The 22,884-nt window shown below is 49.4% G+C and overlaps 1 protein-coding gene across 1 annotated transcript in view; it reads right to left on the bottom strand.

Annotated features, from left to right (window-relative positions):
- Positions 1–22,884, bottom strand: part of LOC119394063 (protein artichoke) — a 125,839-nt gene that overhangs the window by 90,407 nt on the left and 12,548 nt on the right. The gene's annotated exons all lie outside the window — the stretch shown is intronic.

The following is a 22,884-nucleotide window of genomic DNA, read 5'->3' as shown; positions in this document are numbered from 1 at the left end:
CGTATGAAAGTTAGTTTCCGGACCAAGCGGGCAAGTAGTCGTCTGGGGACCAAACTATGCGGACCAAAAAGTGCAGTATTTATGTTCGTTGAAATTGAACAGAATCAAGTTAGCGGTAGAACCAATAGCTCCATTTCAGTAAGCAAAACGCAGGTTGCTGTACATGTGACAAGATTATTCGTGGACGATGTGAACATGAAGATGTAAATCTCTTTTATTTTATGTTTTTGCAAACCTTCAATCTTCACCATATGCGTTAGTGAGGCGTGACAGCCAACCTCGAAGCCTTCATAATTTAGCATAAATATACGTGTACATAACGACACTTCATTTGTTCTTCCAAATTTATTATTCGGCCTCATCACAATAATAAATGCGGCTACCAGGTAAAAGCTTTTTTTTTTTTCAAAATAAACCCGCACTGAACTGAGAAGTAGCGAACGTGTTCTGTTACAACTCTAACTATTACAAAAGACGAAGTGAGAGCTATCGTAATCAATGAAGAGAATTTAAACAATGCGTACTGTGCTTTCAGCACAAATTCGTGTCAGTTAAAAGAAGCGCGTTTAACGAATGACTCATATGCGGAATAAAATAAATGAACGAATATGTCTTTTGCAATTGTGGTTAGGCGAAGCCAATTTTCAACAATTTAGAATGGTTTCTTAGGAACCAGCTAGTTTCGAAGGCGCCTTTTTTTTTAATTGAAGTAAAGAAAAATAGAAGAGTTATCGCCATTTCCTGACTAAGACTGCTCATTTTGCTTTAGTGTAAAAGTGAAAATTTACGAAATGAATGAAAATATAGTCTTACGCTCGGCGAGTTCGAAAGCCCACTTTCTAGAAGAATCCGAAAACGCTAAACCGTTGAGCAATTCCGTCGGCACAAATATCGCAAAACTCTACGTGCGCCGTATAGTGAGAAGATTGCGGCTCAGGCTTAATGATTAAGCACCACGGCTCGCAAAATGCAACAAGCGTATCGCCTCGGAGACAACCATCTAAAAGGGCTAAGCCAGACAAAGCAGCTGTAGATGGCAAGTTCCGAAAAGAACGCCTCGGGTCATCAAAAAAGCCGGGTACGTCGGGCAACACCGAGCAGCGCGCAATCTCGTCTAAAGAGAAATGTAGAAAACAGAACAAAAGCAATTACAGGATGGCAAAGACCCATTCAAAAGTGCAAGACGAAAGCGACTGTGATAAATTCTACAGCTAATAGACTTGAAGAAGAAAGGAACACACAGAAAGTAGGGTAGAGGAAAACAAGCACCGAAGAGCTCGAACAACAGCACGGACACTTCCCGCGCGTTTGCAGGCCGCCTCGACACGGTCGCCGGTACAGTGGTAATCCCTGGACGTAATCCCGGGTCCCGTGTGGTCACGCAATCGAAAAGGATCAGGGAAAGCGCGGCTGAAAGCAAAACGCTTGCGCTCCGGCGATCTGGTCTCGCTGCCTGGCCTTTAATCGTCGTCTCTGCAACGGCAGAGATGGCAACTGACAAGCGAAGATGAACGCTCTTCTTAATATTTTTTTTGACGACGCAGATATCAAGAATGAATGGGCTGCAGAGCTCCTCGAACTGTTTTTGAACCTGCGCTGGCCGTAATAGGAGCTACGCTGTTATAGAGACTCTTGCGGCTTACACGGTCAGATACCTTGAATGCAGCTCGCCAGGCACACCTTAATGATGGATTGGCTCGGCCCCTAGCTTAGAGGGGTTACGTGAGAATGCGAATCTGGAGGCAAGAAAGGAAAGATCGAGACTTTGAATGGGTCGCAGAGTGGCCGTAGTATGGAGCGATGGAAGTTTCATTTTTTTAATAAAATATTTGTGGCGCAACTATGTACCAACTCGCCCAACGTCACACTCTGCTAGAGGTTTCTTTTGTTCGAGACCACTGTATAGAGAAAACGACACCAGCCGCTTCTGTTCGGTATCCTCCCCAATCCATGTGAAAATTTTGGGGCTATGTATGTACGCACTAGACCAACAACGGACACTGCCAAGTCGCATGTCAGTAAGAAAAAATTGAGCAAGAAGTGACCGTCTTATCAAAACACTTGCGCAAGCTTATTTTGCCAATAACGTTGCAGTGGGGGCTAGTTGGTACGACTTCATCATGTAAAGCACGGCCAGGAATTGACGACCAAGGAAGCGAAAGGCGCAGCCTGTGTCTTTCGTTTCCTTGGTCTTTGTCAATCCCTGTCAGCACGTTGCAAGATGAAGGCTTATTTTACCTTTTAGCCTCTTCCATTTGTAAGCAAGTTGGCGCACTTGAAACTTAAAGAAAGCAAAAAGGCGCACATAGTCATTTACATTAGCTTTAACTAATGCGTCACTTTCGACATGCGCACATGTAAATGCAGATGACCAAGAAAGCGTCATCCAAAAAGCGTGAGTTAATAGCCATAATAGGAAGAGCATCCAGAAGTGCCGCCTTCTTTTACCAATTTGGAGGCGCACCCACGAAGGGACACCCGACGGCCAACGCTGCGCGGGAACGAGATAGGCAGCAAAAGGGATCAGGAGGGACAATGGGCGTAACCAGATAACGCGATCCAGGATGGCGAAGGGGAGGGGGGGGGGGAGGAGTGCTCCTGATTTCAGCCTAGCGGAAAACGTCGCAAAGAGAGAGACCGGGAAGGCGAGAAGGATCGGCTCTCGGGCAACCATTTTACCCCGAGACCCATTACCGCAAATCGAAGACGGTCGAAGACAAAAGAGCAAGCACGAGAAGGAAGGCCCAGAGCAAGAGGAGTAAAAAGGAGACAGAGACACCCCCATGCGCTCCAACAAAAGAACACCAGATAAAGAGAGTAAAGTGGCGAGCACAGGAAAAGGGACACCGAGCTTAACCCGAACGACCGGGCCTAAACAGAAGAAGAAAGAGAGACAGGATCTCTCATTGAGACGTTTTGCCCGGCCTGATGGGGTAAGCGCAGAGGCTCGCAGTGAAGCCCGACGATAAGGCGAGCCGGGCGCAGAGCCTCGGCCTTGCGACGCCGACGACAACGAGCGGGTGGCAGCCAAGCCGAACGCGCGACCGCGTGGCTTGGAAACGCGAGGAATGCGAATGGGCGCCGTGCGAAGCCAACCGTGTGGCTAACGGCTCCCGGTCGTCGCGGCGCGCTGACGCGACCCGCGGGTGAGGGGAAACGGAAAGGGTAGTTTCCCCCCCCTCAGATGAGATCCCGACCCGGGGACGCCGCTACACGCTACTTCACCTCCCGAACTGCTACCCCGTTTTCCCTCTTCTCGGGGTGGCCCGTGTTGTCATTGCTGAGGGGATGCCTACGGCTCTCCATCAGAGTATAGTTGTTTCCTACGGCTGTTGCCCCCCGGGCGAGTCGGTTCTTCGGTCGGCGACAACCGTGAAGTAGGCAACGGCGCCTCCCCCTCTTTTTCTCGGTGGCGTAGGCGTGAGAAGGCGATGTATACTACGCTACTCCGGCTAGAGATAAACAAAAGAAAGGGACGAAGAAGAAACGAAGTTGCTGGAGGTCGACATTCCGAGAGCCGTGCCTGCGCCCCGGACAGGCACCATTTACTGGCACCGAGAAAAGGGGGACCCCGGGGCCGCAACCCGGTGGCACCCCCTCCTTTCGAGTTCCCTAAACGGCTGGTGCAGCGGACGGAAAAGGGGGGAGCAACGAAAGCGAGGCGTTGCTGGCGATCCATGTATATATATATGGCGTTGCCCTGGCAACTACAATCAGGCCGTATCCCCATCCGCTCTCGCCAGATCGACACATTGATGTGCTTTCCCGGGGAAAGAAAATATGGCGGCTTTTGCGTTATTGTGCGTGTATACGAGCCTCTGGCGAGAGGGAACGACGGGGCCGACGCTTCGCTGCGCGACGCCTCAGAAACGACTCGCAGCGATCGCGCGAGCACGTTGAAAGGAAAAAGGCGTCAAAGAAAACATCTTTATTATTATTATTTTTTTAGTTTGGTGGGTCGTATAGTCCTCCGTTATTTTTCCGGCGGGAAATCACTTCCTTTGCAATGCGCCACGTGCTCGCACAAAACTTGAACTTGTCACTAGCAAAAACCCGAGTTATCGATTGGCGTGCTTCGCATAATATTTCAAATTAAGATTAGTGCGAGCGGAACGAATCTAGCGAATTTTCTCAAACACAATAATTACAGTGCCTCCCTGCGTGTATCTTCATTATAATTTAGTCGTATATTGCCAAGACGGAGGGACTATGACAGTACACGTGTTCTCTCCCTCCCTCTCTCTTTCCTTGCTCTTCTAACTTTCAAACTCCACCATTTATTTCCCCAGTGTAGGGAACCATACAGGGTGCACTAAACAGGTTAACATCCCCACATTTCATCTTTCTCTTTCCTGTTCCTTCATTCATTCAATAAGACGTGTAATAGCGATCGTGGCCACATCCATTAACATCATAGTGCCACGCCCGCTTCTTCTTTTATTTTGATGTGTTCGAGTTTGACCAGCAAGGACGGTTATCAACGCTCGACGCTGGCCGCGAAGCAGTGTTCGAGAAGCTTCACGATTTTAGTAGATCGTTTTGTTAAGATTGCGCGCCGCACGAGAATGTTCCAGTTTTGTCGAGAGATAACGCCGCCACCAGCGATATTGCTGGAAAGTTCCATAGCGCCTGTATAAAAGCCGACGCGCTTGACCGCTTGTCAGTTGATCGACGGACGACGCCCTGTTCGCCGCTATCATTGTACAGCGTGTGTTGCTGTAGTTCTAGTTCTCAGTTTCTCGGCCACAAGTTCGGCCAAATAAACAGTTTCATCTCGGACGTGCTGACTGTTGTCTGCGTCGACGTCACGACCACGTGACATCTGGTGGAGGTGCTGCTTCTTCCATGATCCGGACGCCCCCGCGAAGCGCTGACCCAAGCCCAAGCCGCGAGGAGGACGAAGGCAAAGAAAACCCGGATCGTCGAGCAAGCCGCAGGCAACAAGGTCTACCGCCAGAGCACGGACCTCTACCTGAGAAGACCAGGCAAACAAAGATCCTGACCTCGACCACAGCGACGATGACAGACGCTGTGCCGCCCGCACCGATCCTTCTCCGGACGCCCAAGGAGCCGCCAACCTTCCGCGGATCGTCGTTCGAAGACCCGGAAAGTTGGCTCGAAGCCTACGACCGAGTCGCCGTTTTTAATGCCTGGAGCAGCGAAGACAAGCTACGGCATGTCTATTTCGCTTTGGAAGACGCCGCTCGGACCTGGTTCGAGAACCAAGAGCGAAGCCTGTCAACGTGGGACATTTTTCGCGACAGGTTCCTCACCACATTCACGAGCGTCGTCCGCAAAGAGAGGGCTGAGGCTCTGCTCGAGACCCGCGTGCAGATGCCGAATGAAAACGTGGCGCTCTTCACGGAAGAGATGACCAGGCTGTTTCGCCACGCAGACCCTACCATGCCCGAAGAAAAAAAAGTTCGCCTTCTCATGCGAGGAGTTAAGCAGGAGCTCTTCGCTGGGCTCATGCGGAACCCACCCAAGACAGTCCAGGAATTTGTTTCCGAAGCCACAACCATCGAGAAGACGCTGGAAATGCGAACCCGACAGTACAATCGCCGCGCATTCCAAGACAGCGCAGCAGTTCATGCCCTCGGCTCCGACGACTTGCGCGAAACGATCCGAGCCATCGTGCGAGAGGAGCTGCGAAAGCTGGCACCTTTTGCACAGCCCGAAGTGACGTCGATTGCGGACGTTGTTCGCGAGGAAATCCAACAGTCACTGGGTGCTCCTCAGCCGGCACCGCCGCAGCTGCAAGCGATGAGCTATGCTGCTGCAGCCCGACGCAACGCCCCCCCTCCTCGCCCACGTCAAGACGCCGCGCCGCACCAGCAGTTCCGCCGCCAGGCACCACCGCCGCCACCACCGACGTCATACCGCCCGCCAGCCGGTCAGCGATACACGCCGAGGAAGACCGACGTTTGGCGCGCCCCCGACCATCGTCCACTCTGCTACCACTGCGGAGAAGCCGGCCACACCTACCGCCGCTGCCATTATCGACAGATGGGACTGCGTGGGTTCGCCGTCGACGCGCCGCGTCCACAGCAGGGTGAACGGCCACGTGACATCGCCGACTATCTGGCAGGAGCGCAGTGGACCCCCCGAGGACCTTCCCGATCGCCGTCGCCAGGCCGCTACGCCTCTCCCCAACGCCGACCATACACTGGCCCAACCCGGGGCCGGTCACCTAGCCCGCATCCGGAAAACTAAGGGCAGCAACCGATGGAGGTGCGGTTGCTGTACGACGAAATACCGAAGACCCTCCGCCGCCGACGCCGCCGCCACGACGAAGGCTTCAGGACACGACGCGAACCCCTGACGACGAAACCTCGCGGACCGAAGTAGACCTGACGACGCAACGTGGAAGCAGCGGAACAAACCGACGTAGCCGTGACCCGACGCCACGACGTAACTGCAACGCAAGACGACGAACTAGCGACCTCGACGTTCTTATCGACGGCCATAGCGTCACAGCCCTCGTCGACACCGGAGCCGACTATTCTGTCATCAGTGGACCGTTCGCCACGAAGCTGAAGAAAGTTAGGACAGCCTGGGAAGGCCCCGAAATCCGGACAGCTGGAGGTCACCTCGTAACGCCGGAGGGAATCTGCACAGCGAGACTCGCCATTAACGGCCGGATTTATCCCGCGAACTTCGTGGTCCTGCCGCGTTGCTCGAGAGATGTCATCCTTGGTATGGACTTCTTAGGCCTTCATGGTGCAATCATCGACCTCAGGTCTAGGTCAATAACACTGTCCACGGAAAAGGCACTACCGCCGCACACTCCGCCAAGAAAGCACGCCTTGAATGTGCTGGAAGACCAGGTCACAATTCCCCCTCGCTCCAGCGTCATCATTTCCGTCGGCACTCAGAAATCAGCAGACCTGGATGGCGTTGTTGAAGGCGACCAGCACCACTTGATTAACAGCAAGATTTGCGTCGCAAGAGGAGTAGCAGAGCTGCGGGCAGGGAAAGCAACCGTTATGCTCACCAATTTCAGCAATGAGTACAAGCACGTGAGCAAAGGCACGACCGTCGCCTACATCGAAGAAATCGTAGAAGCCAGCAATGCTTTCGGCCTCACCGATTCTCCCGAGCCTACTCCGACGAATAAAGCGCCGCAACCAGCCTTCGACATCAATCCCGGCCTTCAGAAGCACAAACAAGAACAACTCAAAATCCTGCTCCTGCAATACAAGGACTGCTTTTCGTCGTCGTCAAGAATTAGGCAGACTCCCGTGGCAAAACATCGCATCATAACAGAGGAAAGCGCCAGACCACTCCGTCAGAGCCCGTACAGAGTTTCGACGCGAGAACGCGAGGCCGTGAAGAAACAGGTCGACGAAATGCTACGCGACGACATCATCCAGCCGTCGAAGAGCCCGTGGGCATCCCCGGTGGTGCTAGTGAAGAAGAAGGATGGGTCTCTACGTTTTTGCGTCGATTATCGTCGCCTGAACAAAGTCACGAAGAAGGACGTGTATCCTCTTCCCCGGATAGACGACACCCTGGATCGATTACACAACGCAAAGTACTTTTCGTCGATGGACCTCAAGACCGGTTACTGGCAAATAGAAGTCGACGAGAGAGACCGAGAAAAGACTGCTTTTATAACACCAGACGGCCTGTTCGAGTTCAAGGTCATGCCCTTTGGTCTTTGCTCGGCACCTGCGACCTTTCAACGGGTAATGGATACAGTACTGGCCGGCTTGAAGTGGCAGACGTGCCTCGTGTACTTGGACGACGTCGTTGTGTTTTCCTCAAACTTCGACGAACACCTTCGGCGCCTTGAAGTTGTACTTCAAGCAATCAAGACCTCCGGACTCACCTTGAAGCCTGAAAAGTGCCGCTTCGCGTACGAGGAGCTCTTGTTCTTGGGTCACGTGATCAGCAAGGATGGTGTTCGCCCGGACCCGCGGAAAACAGCTGCCATCGCTGACTTCCCGACGCCCACCGACAAGAAGGCCGTACGCCGTTTTCTCGGCTTGTGCGCCTATTACAGACGTTTCGTCAAGGAATTTTCACGGATCGCCGAGCCACTGACGCAACTCACGAAGGCCGACGTCGAATTCAGGTGGGAAACGTCGCAAGTTCAAGCATTTCAAGAATTGAAACGACGCCTGCAGACGCCTCCCATACTTGCGCATTTCGACGAATACGCCGATACGGAAATCCACACCGACGCAAGCAGCGTAGGACTTGGCGCCGTCCTTGTGCAAAAGACCGACGGATTCGAAAGGGTCATCAGTTATGCTAGCCGGTCGCTATCAAAGGCAGAAATCAACTACTCCACAACAGAAAAGGAGTGCCTGGCCATCATCTGGGCTACATCGAAGTTTCGCCCCTACCTCTACGGCCGGCCCTTCAAAGTTGTGAGCGACCACCACGCCTTGTGTTGGCTAGCTAACTTAAAGGACCCTTCAGGTCGCCTCGCACGGTGGAGCCTACGACTTCAAGAATTTGACATAACCGTCGTTTACAAGTCCGGAAGAAAACACTCCGATGCTGACTGCCTGTCCCGCGCCCCCGTCGACCCACCGCCGCAGGACGTCATGGAGGATGACTGCTTCTTGGGAACCATAAGTGCCGAAGACTTCGCCGAACGACAGCGAGCGGACCCAGAACTCAGGGGCCTTGTGGAATACCTCGAGGGCAGGACCGCCGTTGTTCCCAAGGTATTCACGCGAGGACTGACGTCGTTTTTCTTGCGCAACGGTGTTCTCCTTAAGAAGAACTTCTCGCCGCTTCGAGCCGATTCCCTTCTCGTAGTGCCCTCGACATTGCGACCAGAGGTCCTGCAGGCTCTGCATGACGACCCGACGTCCGGACACCTGGGTGTTTCTCGCACGCTCGCAAGAATACAGGAAAAGTACTACTGGCCGCGCCTTGTCGCCGACGTAACTCGCTACGTCAAGACCTGCCGGGACTGTCAGCGACGCAAGACACCGCCGACTAGGCCAGCCGGACTTCTGCAGCCTATCGAGCCACCTCGACGGCCGTTCCAGCAAATCGGGATGGACTTACTGGGGCCGTTCCCAACGTCCAATACCGGAAACAAATGGATCGTCGTAGCTACCGACTACCTCACCCGCTATGCCGAGACAAGGGCCCTACCCAGAGGCAGTGCCGCCGAGGTAGCGAAGTTCTTCGTTGAGAACATCCTCCTGCGTCATGGTGCCCCAGAGGTCCTCATCACCGACAGAGGTACGGCGTTTACTGCTGACCTAACTCAGGCAATACTGAGATACAGCCAAACAAGTCACCGCCGGACCACAGCGTACCACCCACAGACCAATGGCCTCACCGAGCGGCTAAACAAGACCATCGCCGACATGCTGGCCATGTATGTCGACGTCGAACACAAGACGTGGGATGCCATCCTTCCGTATGTAACCTTCGCATACAACACGGCCATGCAAGAAACGACGCAAATGACGCCGTACAAGCTGGTCTACGGAAGGAACCCGGCAACGACGCTCGACGCAATGCTACCAACCGCCACCGACGAAGACGATCTCGACGTTGCCGCCTATTTGCAACGCGCCGAAGAAGCTCGACAGCTCGCCCGCCTGCGCATCAAGAACCAGCAGAGGGTCGACAGCCGTCACTATAATCTTCGACGACGCCACATGGAGTACCAACCCGGTGACCGTGTGTGGGTCTGGACGCCGATACGCCGACGTGGGCTCAGTGAAAAACTTCTTCGGCGATACTTCGGCCCATACAAGGTGCTTCGACGTCACGGCGCTCTTGACTACGAGGTCGTCCCGGACGGCATTACGAACTCCCAGCGACGCCGCGCACGACCTGAAGTCGTCCATGTCGTGCGCCTTAAGCCGTTTTTTGCGCGTTAGCGAACCTGGGGACTCTACTTTTTCCTTTTGTAATTTATTTGTGTATGCACTTGTTTTTTTTCCTTTCCATGTTCTGTTGCAAGCATCGGGACGATGCTTTTTCAGAGGGGGGCAATGCCACGCCCGCTTCTTCTTTTATTTTGATGTGTTCGAGTTTGACCAGCAAGGACGGTTATCAACGCTCGACGCTGGCCGCGAAGCAGTGTTCGAGAAGCTTCACGATTTTAGTAGATCGTTTTGTTAAGATTGCGCGCCGCACGAGAATGTTCCAGTTTTGTCGAGAGATAACGCCGCCACCAGCGATATTGCTGGAAAGTTCCATAGCGCCTGTATAAAAGCCGACGCGCTTGACCGCTTGTCAGTTGATCGACGGACGACGCCCTGTTCGCCGCTATCATTGTACAGCGTGTGTTGCTGTAGTTCTAGTTCTCAGTTTCTCGGCCACAAGTTCGGCCAAATAAACAGTTTCATCTCGGACGTGCTGACTGTTGTCTTCGTCGACGTCACGACCACGTGACAATAGGAACGATAAAGAAACAACAGGACAACAAAGGACAAAATAAAGATGGAGCCCAGCTAAAACTGTATATGATAAAAATCCAGGAGAGCACTGTTTTCTTGGGGACACTGTAGCACTCTATAGCATCTTTTTTTTTCAGTCGGGATCAGCTAAGCTTGGCAGGACGGTTCAGGAAACGTGGTTGAATGAGAGAGAGTGAGGGAGAGGGAGATACATAAAGCAAAGGAAAGAGTGTACCAGTCGTAGCCCGGCTGGCTACCCAGCAGCGGAGAGGGGTAAGGGGGATTGAGATACGAACATTCCCGAAAACATTGGTAAATGAAAGGAATAAATATAACAAATGCTCAAATAATCTACTGTGCTCACTGAAATTGCTTTTCACTGTGCAAAAGAGTCTTGTTGAACAACTTATGCTGACAGAGTGACTAATCAATCGGAGAAATGAAAAAAAAAATTAACAACGCTGCGTTAGCACAAATGTTAAAATGCAAGTGTACGCAGGGAAGAAGGTACAAAGGCAAATTTGGGCTGTTCACTGCTGCACCATCCGAACTGTATTTCCTTTATATTATCTCTGATTCGAATTACCTTCGAGTTCATTTGCCTTCTGTAATCTGCCTGCGGGCCACGATCAATCCATCATAGCCGATGTGAACGAAACGCGTTTCTCCCCGACGTTCTGGCGGTCATCCGAAGGGCGAGCGAAGGAAAAGTGACAAAAGAACTCTGGGGTCACGGAAAGACATTGATCTTTCTTTCCCCTTCCCACTACTCTTAGTGTAGGGTAGCAAACCGGATGTTTTTGTTCTGGTTGGCGTCCCCACCTCACGTTTATCTCTCTCGCTCTTCTGTACGCTCTACTCGTCATAAAAGTTAATCACTTATGTTTTGTTTTCGTTCCTTCTTTTGCTTTTAACTGACCAACTGTACAATGAAGTAACTCAGCACTAACGACTGTTTTACTAAGGTGACGACAAAAGTGAAGCAGTGCCTTAAGTAAAACAAATGAAACGTTTACACTTCTTTCAATGGTCACTATAAGAGCGAAATAAGAGCTACCTAAGGCTGACAACACCGAGCTTATCTATTTCCAGGAGAAATGTCTGACTGGATATAAATCACCAGCAGTACTCTTAATCAGCAGTACTCTTATCATTACAAATTCGCAAATAGTGCTCGGTCTGTACGTGATAGACAAGAAAACACAAACGAATAAAATTTTTGTCACGGATAACAGCGGTAACAAAGGTGACTGAAATCATAGAACGCACGGAGGCTCTAAGCGCAAACTTCAATAGCAGCAAAGGGCAACGAACAGAGAATTGAAAGTGGGCCGCCGTTATTGTGGGCCGCCGTATTGGAGGTCCTTACTCAAGGTTTTGCAAGACAGAAATGACACCCGGCACAGCAGAACTTTATAAATTGCCTCTTTGCAATTCGCAGACGAGCCTATGGCTGCAAGTACACGTACTTTTCATCTGCGACGATTGCGTTACGGAAGTGCTTCTCTGTGCGTAGCGCGCGGGAAACGCACCGGAAAAGAGCCCAAAGAAGACTGCGTAAGAGAACTCGCTGAAATGAGAAAAGGGGTCTTTGGCATCAACACAAAAACAGCAGCTTGGCCCGCTTCTAGTTCCGTCACGGTTTCGGGTTCGGTGCCGCCACGATCCATCCATCATAGCCGATGTGAACGAAACGCGTTTCGCCCTCGACGTTCTGCCGGTCATCCGAAGGACGAGCGATGGAAAAGTGACAAAGAAACTCCGGGGTCACGGAAAGACATTGATAAAAAAGAACTTTTCAAAGTAGCCGAGGCAATATGGACCTCAACCTCTCCACAGCAAAACAGTTAGAACAGAACAGTTAGAACAGAACTTTTCAAAGAGGTTACGAAAATAGTAATGTTAATAACAAAGAAGTCGAAAGGGGTGTCAAAGCTAGACGTAGACAACATCACTTTCACTCGAACAGCTAAAGAAAGGAAACAAGTTATAAAACCACATACTCGAATCGGGAAGAGAGTTGCGAGAAAGTGGAAGAAAAGGGCGAGAAGAGATGTCAAAGTAAGAAGCATTTTTCCGACATCAGGAAGGATATTCCGAAGTCGCGTCGCTTCTCCTAATGATGCGCAGTCTGCGTGGAAAGGACCAAAAGAAAAAAAAAATACAGAGAGAGAACTCATAAGAGGAAAAACGAAGAAAAGAAAGAAATAGAAATCTACCACGTCTTCGAAGCGCGACCTACACAGCGGCAAGAATCGCAACTTCGTTGCGCGAAAGCTGAGACGCGAGCGTTACTAGTTGTTTCTTTTTTTTTTTTTTCTTAAGAAAGAATGTCATGTTGAAAAGGAAGCTCACTAAGATGCACGCGATTTTGCTCATATCCAGGAAATGTCTCTTTTTTGTTCGTTAGTTTGTCCAGTTTCGTTTAGTTTTTTCTTGAAGACATACATAAGACGACTGGAGAAAGCGCAGTCGTCTGTAGCAACCACTTCGCCGAAACCAGGCAGAATACATCGTCGTCGATATTCGGAGGCGTTCATTCGACGGTAATATACATTTCCCGCTCGATGTCAGCTTGATCCTGCTGCTAACGTATATGAAAAAAAAGAAAGAAGGAAAGAGAAAAGAAGGAGTGAGAATGATGAGAAGGTGAGGAGAAAGAACTGATCCCGGTCACGGACGCTTGGAAGACTGCTCCTATATATAGCTAGGCCTCGTGTTTTACATGTGAAGGGTGTCTTGCTACGCGATAAGCCGCGCATTCGTGCTGAAATTCCGCGGCTCCCGATGAAGGGTTCGGATACGGAAAGTTACAAACGTGAACGGCCTTTGCGCGCGGCATACAAAGACGAAGGCTTTTTTTTCTCGTGACGGTTTTGAGGGGACGCCGCGCACTGAATATGAAAGTGTGTCCGGGCCGTTTCCTTCCAGCGTTCCTTGTCTTTGCGCGGCGATGATCGCGTCGTCTTATTTGCTTACAGCTCGCATGAAGAGAAAAGCCTCTTCTCGTATACGTGAGCTCCTCGACTTTATCGAATTGCCCGCGAGAGGTTCTTGCGGCGTTCGAAGCTAGGAAGTCTTCTCTATATGATGCATTCGGTACTGCTCGACAACGTCGCCGTAAGGAAATACAAGGGATAAGGTTGTCTATGTGGCAGCTCAATGAAAATGCTTCTTGAACCTCGTTTCTCTCTGAAGAGTTCAATGTTATTTATGCCGACTGCGAGACCTGTAGTTACGGCGCACCTCACAGTTACAAGCTTTTTAAAAAATGAAATAATACGACAGTCATAACTAAAAAGGCGTAGCTCCGTCATTAGTTTCCGATCCTTTATTGTGGAACAGAAAATAATGTTGATTTCAATTGAACCGTGTTATTCAAGGATGTTTTCCCATGAACAACGAGTTTCGCCCGCTAAAAGTTTAGCCACTACGTGACTATCAGTAAATGGAATAAAGAGAGAGGATAGACTTAATATGCTTTCTGCTCTTCATGTTCCGACGTGGAAGCGGCCCGTAACGTGCTACAGCGCGTTCCGAGAGACCAAAATAAAGTTTATTCATACATCCATCCATACTACGTCCGCGTTTACGCCGACTACCACCCAAGTGCCTCTCCATTGTCTTCTGTTCGCTCTTTTTCACGTCCTAGTGTACTTCTTTGATATATTTACTGCTTGAGCATTTGATTGAATTATTTCAAGGTATGTCGTTTTATTTTCCTTGCTTATTTTTGTGGCTATGTCAAATTGAAAGTATTGCTCGATTTACGGGCATTAGTCTTCTGTTTGTTTACCAATAGCCTTGGTCAGCACAGGCAATGCCCGAGAAAAAGCATCTTGTGCAGTTGTATCATTGCATGTACTGAGGTCCCCAGGTTATTCCTCTAAGATACTTGAGCAAATTAGCAATGTCCATCAGGCGCCTATTGAGGTAGGCCACGCGAGGACCCCAGCAGAGGTCCCTATCGATGAATATGCCTAGAAATATGTGTGTCTTGACCTAAGGTATGACTTGGCCGTCGATAGATATGGCGTGTGGTCTCATTGCCTTTGGGCTGAAAACAGTCAATACACATTTCGCTGGCGAGATCTTGAGACCTTGTTCATTGAGGTACACTGGTACCAACGTCGCAGCTTTCTGAAGCCTTGCGCGTACATGAGGCCGTGTCACACCAGATGCCCAGACGCAGATGTCGTCACCATACATTGATAGCTTGACCGCACTGGGTAGTCGTTCCACCAGACCAATGTGTGCGAGGTTGAAGAGAGCTGGACTCAAGACGCCACCTTGAGAAATCCCACGATGCGTGTGGTGTTGGGAGGTTGGTCCGTCTTCAGTGTTAACGAATAAAGTCTGTCCCTGTAAGTAACTGCGTGCCCAACAATATAGTTCACCGCCTAGACCCACTGATCCCATGGCTTCGAGGATGGCGTCATGAAGAACGTTCTCGTACGCTCGTTTAACATCAAGGAACAAGGTACCAGATAGTCGTCTACATGCCTTTTAATGTTGGACATACGTGGCAAGATAGATACCATTGTCGATGGATTATTGGTAGCGTCGAAAACCAGCCGTGCCATTTCGGGTATATATCGTAGTATTCGAGGTACTATTCAAGTCTGGCGAGGGTCATGCGCTCCATTACGTTTCCAACGCAACTTGCCAGCGCAGTTGGTCAGTTAGAAGGGAGACTTACCAGGCTTAAAACGCGGTACTTAGCGGCTGATCTTCCAATCTTGGGGAACCTTGCCATCCTGCCAGGACTCGTTGAAAATGTTAAAGAGCACATCTCCTGCCAGTCCACCAAGGTGGCACAATATCCGCTATGTAGTCCGGGCCAGGCGACGAGGGCGGGCACCGCGTCAAGTTCTTGTATTGTAAACGGTAGATCCAATACTTGCAAACTTGAAAGCGTTCAGACTCTTGGAGTATGTCTAGGGCTACCGCGATGTTCGTCAACAGCTTAGACCATGCAAATGACCATCCGGCCAAGACGCATATTTTAATGGAAGTGCTCAGAGCACACGTGAGGCATCTTGCTCGTGCCCCTGCCCATCATTTAGCGTCACTGCCAGAAGACCGACCACGTACCTTATTTTGTCAGACAGTCCTGTCCTACCGTACATGCCCACCAACAGGATACACAGCTCCAGCAAGAGTTCCAACTCGCCCATGGTGTATGTCTCATCCAAAGGTTCGACTCACGGTGCGATGTGTACGGTAAAGAGGACAACTCCCGTCTCCGGCGCTCAAGCAGTTTTCTCTTCTTTTGTTGTATGAGAAGTACAGCGAGCATAGTCATCTATACTGATGCCTCAACCACTATGAATGGGTCTGTAGGGTCGGTGAACTTTCCTGCATGAGCAACCACCGTGAAGATTGGGTTATCCCACCAGACGACATGGACAGCTGCGGAACTTGTGGCTCTGCGTAGCGCACCTCGAGTAATTCACGATAAACCAGCCAAGGAATGGAGCGTGTTCACGGACTCCAAGGCTGCTCTACAGTGCTTGATAGTCGCCTTACGCCGGAGACCTCACGAACAACTAGTGTAGGAAATCAGAGACCTGCTTCATCACCTCTTCGTGCAAGGACATGACATCGCGTTTCAGTGGCTTCTAATTCACTGCGGCATATTGGGTAACGATCATGCCGAGACAGCTGCTTGATCTGAACATGAAGACGGCGTACAAGATTCAATCCCGTTCTCAATAACAGATGCTGCAATAAAAAAGTCACAGTTTCGCCGCAAGGGCGAAGCAATGAATGCAATAGCAAGAAATTGGAATGTCACACGAAGAACGGCAAGCAGCTCGATACTTGCAGCGCGCCACTGAAGCACAATGAAAGACGTCCGAAAAGAACGCACAAGTATACGAAGGACAAGCGTGAACTTGTTGCGTCTTTGTGCTTGAGCAGCACGCTGCAAGTGGCGACAATGAAGAATCAGACGCTCTAGATATGTACTGATGGGCTAGTTGGTGAGCCATGATTCTCGAATAGGCAGCGCACACAAAGGCAACGAACACGTTGCCTTTGTGCAAAACACAAACAGCGCTAGTGTTTGCGTCCTTTTTTTGTGTACGTGTTCGTTGCCTTTGTGCGCTGCCTATTCGAGCTCTAGATATTTCTTTTTTCTCTTAAACTGCGTCGCTTGGAGTGACCCCCCCTGCATCTCCTGCCACACGGGCGCGTCTGACGCAAGGTGTGCCCGGTGTTTTATTTTTTTTCATTCCCCCATCACGAGTGGGTACAGAAAGGGGCCGCTTTGTCGTGCTCGGCTCAAGGGCAGTTTTCAAATTGAAAGAAATTGTATGAGCGTTGCATGATAGAAAAACAGGCTCAAGCTCCTCCGAGATCTGCGTACCACCAGCGGTAAATGGTGTATATAAATAGTTCGCCGTTATTTCGCCGGCGCGTGCACGGTGCGTGGTTGAGCTGTCTAACTCAGCGCGCTGGTGAGCGTGGGGTTGCTGGTTCGAATCCCCGCTCCGGATGCTTCGCATTTTTTTGCTTCTGCTGTATTTTTCTTTGTGCCTTTTTATACATATACATATCCGGGACATGACGGCGACGATGACGGCAAAAATCCGCCGAGAGTGTCCATATAATTGCTATCGCAATAAAATTCCCACGATTGCTAATGATGACAGAAAATTCGTGTGGAACCCACCAAGTTTACAGCACACACGGCTGCATAGACTGGACCCGTGTTGTCGACTTCGGCCTCCGTCCGGACTCTCTCGACTCGAGACAACGGTGCTTTGTCGACCGCGGCTTGGTGTAGTTTTCATAAAATCCTTTTCCTTCCGAATCGGCATCGAAGACAGTGCTGCATGCAATCACTGCGGCAGCGATGAAACGATAGACCGCGTTCTTTGTTGCTGCCCTCGCTACAGTGTTTACAGACTGCCGCTAGGTGCTGTGTTGGCCCCCCTTGACGACAGTGCCCTGTCGGAACAGTCAGTGCTAGAATGCGGACCCAAACTGTCTTCGCACCGGAAATCAATTAAGGCCTTACTGGACTTTTTCCATAGCAGTTGCCTATTTGATAGTCCTATAGTATTCCCGCCCTACATCTTCATTTTGTTTGTTTGTTTTTTCGCGCACTTGATATTCTCTCCACTTTCCTTTCCATCTTTCTTTCCCTTTCCCCCTCCCCTTAGTGTAGGGTAGCAAACTGGATGCTACAATTCTGGTTGACCTTCCTGCCTTTCTCTCATTTTATCTTCTCTCTCTCTCTCTCTACCAATAGCCTTAGGTCACTATTGTTTCATTTCTTCCTTAATTTTTCTTCACAATGCTCCCAGCCACAGAGCATACAATGTGCGTCGTGGATAAGGAAGTATCTTTTTTCATTGTTTTATTTTTATGAAATCTAAAATCCTGAGTTAAAGTTCGGGTACTAGCAAGGCCGGTTATTTCATAATGATGCGTCTGATAAATAATCACAACACCAATACGTTACAATATGAACAGCAAAACGAATGCTGATAGTCAGAATATGAAACACTGGAAATTCATTATAACATGGGAGGACGAGTAGCACGACAAAAGAAAGGCAGGGAGCTTAACCAGGACCGAGCCCGGTAAACAACCCTGCACTGGGGAAGGTGGAAAGAAAGTTAGAGAGGAGGACAGAAAGGTCACTAATGCTAAACTTCAGAGCGCGAATTCGATAAGGGACATAGAAGAACACACACACACACAGGATAAACGCTAACTCGCAACTATATTTATTGCTAAAAAGCTTTCCTGCATATATGTAGGAAAGTTTATTCCCAATTAAGATAGTTGCGAGTTAGCGCTTGTCCAGTGTGTGTGTGTGTGTGTAAGTGCGTGCGCGCGTGTATGTTTTATGTCCCGTACCGAATTTGGGCTCTGAAGTTTAGCATTATGAGCACTAGTCCGACATCAAATTCTTGTTAGAAAGGTCACTGTTGCCGCCGACGTTAACAGTTCTGCGATTGACATCACAGACTGTGAATCGGTGCGGTACCCTTAGAGGGGTACTCACACAAATTTTCGCTACCGAGATAGCCTGCGGGATCGATTCCCGTGAACATACGTATATCATCTGCAAAATATCAACAGCGAACATAGCTCGGAAGGTATTTCAATTGAATTTTGAAGTTTGCGTGGGCGATCGACACCCTCGTGCTACTGACACCCTCAAAGGTGACCCTTGGTGACCCCCTACTTCCCTCACGCGACCACGCTGCAACAAGTTATAATGACGTCATAGCCGCCACGTTTTTTTGCCGCGTTCGCTCCAGCAGCCTACTTCTCCGCGGGTGCTTGCGAACCGCGCGGAAGTGCGTCACAGTTCTGTGTGCTGACGTGATCGAGTGCTGCACCCGCTAGGGTGGTGGTGATAGTTGCACCCGGAGGCTTGTCGTTTTTGAAACCGAAACTGACACTGGTTGGTAATGAGGAGCCTGTAATTAATTATCTCTTGCGCGCTGTAGCAAACGATGTGCCGTGTTATGACCAACAGGCCTCCAGCAACACATTGCAGAAAAAACACGCGAGGCCAATATATTTGTGTCAGTACCCCTTTAAGAAATCGCAGCAGCACTTTCATTGCCTTTCGGAACTGTGACGCGCAGTCCCATGGGGCCCATAATCTTGTCGACGCTGTAAGCATTTCCGTCCAGGTGATGTAGAGTTGTGCGGAGGTGTAGCCTCTCGTTACGGGCAGTACTAACAACAATACAGCACAAGAGGTGCTCAATAGTTTCCTCGACAGCGCAGTTGGTACACTCGGCACTGTCGGCCATTTCGATCTTAAGTGAATAGGCGTTCGTGAATTATGCACCCAGGCGTAGCTAGCACAACACTTTATCTTCCTCCTGGGAAGGAGCAGGTAGCAGCTACAGTCGCAACGATGGGTCTAGAGAATACAATCGATGGTATGTGATGGCCCACGTTTTCCACTTCGGCAGTGTCGTGTTGTGGCGCTACCTTGCCGAAGTGTTGAGCCGCGTCAATGTTTGATAAGGCCATAGAAACAGGTTGTTTCTTTGTGTACTTTTCTGGCTGCCTCATCGGTGAGGTCGATGCCAGAGATATTGTAGTGACTTGGCAACCACTGAAACACGACGTCGTGACCTTTTTTGATCGCATGGTGGTGCGCTTCTCGTGTCTCCGACATAAGTTGTTCAAAGAATCCGCGACGAAGTGCTGACAAAATGCATTGTAGGGCCGCCTTCCAGTCGCTGAATACCTCCCATCGATTAGCCGGTTGTTCGTTGATATAGTCGATTGCGCCTCGCAGGACAACAAGCACCGAACCAGTCGACGTGCTCGCGTGACAAATCTTGCAAATGAGCTTGATCTGTCGTGATGGCGTGACGGCTGCGTCGGTGGAGCTGGTCTGAGTGGTAGAGCCATCCTTGTGGACGTGAATTCTATCAGCATAGAAAGTGTGCAGAATATCCACAGCTCCCTGCTTCAAGGCCAACGTAGAAAGACATTTCTTCTTTCTTATTCCTGGCATGGAAATGCGCCCTTCGAGCAAAACGGCAGAAGACTAAACGAGCTATAGTCCGCATAACCCGAAGAAAATGAAATGAAACGAATTCCTAACGGTAAGGGAGGGAAATTTAGTCAATGGCCGCATTTTGCATTTGCACAGTAATTCGAGTTTTCAAAACCCTAACCGAGATCGGTGACTTCCTCATTACAAAGAAAATTCTGTTATTGACTTTCCATTACGAACAAAGAGAAAGTTGCAGGCGGCTCTCAAACTAATCGATTTATTTTTTAACCTCGTCAGCGGGCTAGTAAAACCGTAGGTACGTTTGCACCAAACATTTCCTTTCTTTTTTTCTTTTTTTTCTCTCTATGCTCTCATTGTTCCGCTTCTTTGCCTACTACAGATTTATTGACGTTTCCATCGCCTCCGCTAAACCTGTCCCTGCGGGAACTGCTGCGCACGCGACTCCATTGATCTTCATTTGAATAGGGTGAATAAAACTTGGAGCCATTTCTTTTGCTCGCCGAATTTGATTGCGCGCCGAAATGGAATACCCTAACTTGGAAACCATTTTTTATGGGCCTCTCTGTTCTGTTCTATCCTGCAGCAGCAGGAATAGCGGTGGCTCTTCGATTACCGTGAGATGTGTCTTTTGAGTCAAATGAGGATGGAGAAGGTTGGTAACATTAATATTACATTCTGTGCAAGGTTGTGTGCGACGAAACTAGTTGAAGTTGGGGTGGTATAGGAAGTCATTAACTATATCGCTTATGTTTGCGTGATACTGTAGGTCGAATAATATGCTTGCTTCCGGTGATGACGGCAGCTAATTTTGCAAAAGGGGCGACATTAGCATTCCGTAGCTTATAGACAGGTTGGCCAATGATATTGCCACATTAAAAAAAAAAGTGCCAGTTTAGCTGGTGATGCACTGGTGCATGCAATGAATGCGATAGCAACAAATTGGAATGCTATACGAAGTCAGGTAAGCAACTAACTCATTTAGCATATGACCTGGCGTAAATCATAAAAAACAGCATATCCACGGAGTGAATGATGATGAGTGGGCGAAGCTGCGGAGGTTCATCGGTAAACCGTGAATCTTCCGTGAATTCTGCCCAGTACATCATCACCGACGTGAGATCGGGCGCGTTTATACTAAAGGTTCGATGAGTTATGACGACTTGCAGCTCACTTTAATTTTACATGTACGCTGTGAATTTTCATTGTTTAGAAAACCATTGCTTTAGAAAACACCTTGCGTCTTTCGTTAAGCAGCTGGCGTCTTTTTCGTTTTGCTTTAGAAACATCTGGCGTTCTTTCGTTTTGTTTTTACAAAACATCTGGCGTCTTTCGTTGGTTTATTTCATCAATCAACGGCGTTTTGAACAAAATTTTTATTGTTTAATCACGCACAGGAGAAATCTCACCAGGCACTACCTTGGAGGTAAACAATGGCTGCTAATGGGAATGAGAGACAGAAGAAGTCGGCTTTTAGTTAACGCGCACGCTGCGAATTTTTTATTGTTCAACAACGCACAGGAGAAATCTCCCACCGGCACCACCTTGGAGGTCAAAGGGTAAGACTTGTTACTCACTACTACGAGCACGACGAGGGACGAACGGGTGCCGCCTTAAGGAGCTTCGCCCCTACAACGCTGGCTAAGAAAGCACGGCTGCTAGAGCAAGCGGAGCCACCTTTGTACAAACTTGAACACAAACTGAGCGGTGCGTGAGAGCAAAGCACGTACCAAAGTGTGAGCCCTCTGCTGATCACCGTCAAAAAAGGTAACGTCCATATGGTAAACAAAAATAGGACGACACCCTCCGCTATATTTTTACGTTCATTGAGCGATTAACTGGCGAGAAATAGGACGCGCAGCCCGCGTGCCTTATACACTTGCAGGTAATCTGCGGCGGGTGAAAAGATTAAGCGACCTTCAAGATGAATTATTGTCCTACATGCGATGTCTTCTGTTGAAGACTCAGTGGCCCCAAGTTTAAAAGACGCATCGAAGTGAGAGGCAGTGAAAGGCATTTGCTCGGCTAGCACTTTTTATAGTAGTGCCGGAGTTGCACAAGCGAATTATTGGGGTCATCGAGTGAAATCTCTTCATGTTGGTCTGTACGCGCGTGTTGTCAAGGTTGTTAATTGGTTGCAACTCGGACCATATTGTATGCGAGTCGAAACCACTACGCGCTAACTAGGGTTCTGGCGAGACTTTTTCACTCGCCGTCCGAGTTGCAATAGTTGCAATAAAGCAAATGTTAAGTTGCAAGCAGACATTCCTTTGCAATCGAGAACGATCGCCGTGAAAAAAAAAAGAATTAACGCTGTGTCTACGCTGTCTGAATTATACAAACCTTGTGCCGCGATCAAAAAGCTGAGCACGTTATAAGAAAGCTCCGCCGACTAATACAAAATAAAACCAAGCAAAGCAATGACAAAAGTTTTCCTATTACAAAAGTTGGGCGGCTAAGAGCTCAGCGCACTACCCGTTCGTCGCCAAAGACGCGAGCTCGGAGGCAATTATGAATGGACGACATAGCGTGGACTTTGTTGCACCATGTTGTAATGTTTGTGGTATTCGTGTCCGTCATGCTCGGCGGTGTATATGCCCGTTATGGAATTTAAGTGATGCCAAAATCGAAATTTTCTGTTTGCAATGGCACATTTGACACCCATATGCAGGTACGCGCGACAAAATTGCTCGGAATTAACCGTCATGCACCTATGCAACATGCATGCTCTCAAGCATGTAAAGAATAAATAGCGGCAATGGCGGTCGTTAGTGACAAAAGCTGCCAAGTACGTATGTAGAAAAATACAAGTTGTTCTTGTTTGTTTGCTTGCGTTCGCTCACTATTACGACCGACACGTATTTAAGCTAACGTTACCACGACAAAACCGTTATGGCTCGCTGCGTCTCACTCCGCTTTGAAAACATCCTAACTTTCACTTTTTCAGCCACCTCGCCTATAACCAAAAGATACTCAAAGAATTCAAAAAGCAAGCAGCATTGG

The sequence above is a fragment of the Rhipicephalus sanguineus genome, chromosome 5, assembly GCF_013339695.2.
Source record: "Rhipicephalus sanguineus isolate Rsan-2018 chromosome 5, BIME_Rsan_1.4, whole genome shotgun sequence".
Classification (NCBI taxonomy): Eukaryota; Metazoa; Arthropoda; class Arachnida; order Ixodida; family Ixodidae; genus Rhipicephalus; species Rhipicephalus sanguineus.
This window is presented reverse-complemented; position numbering and strand designations above follow the sequence as displayed.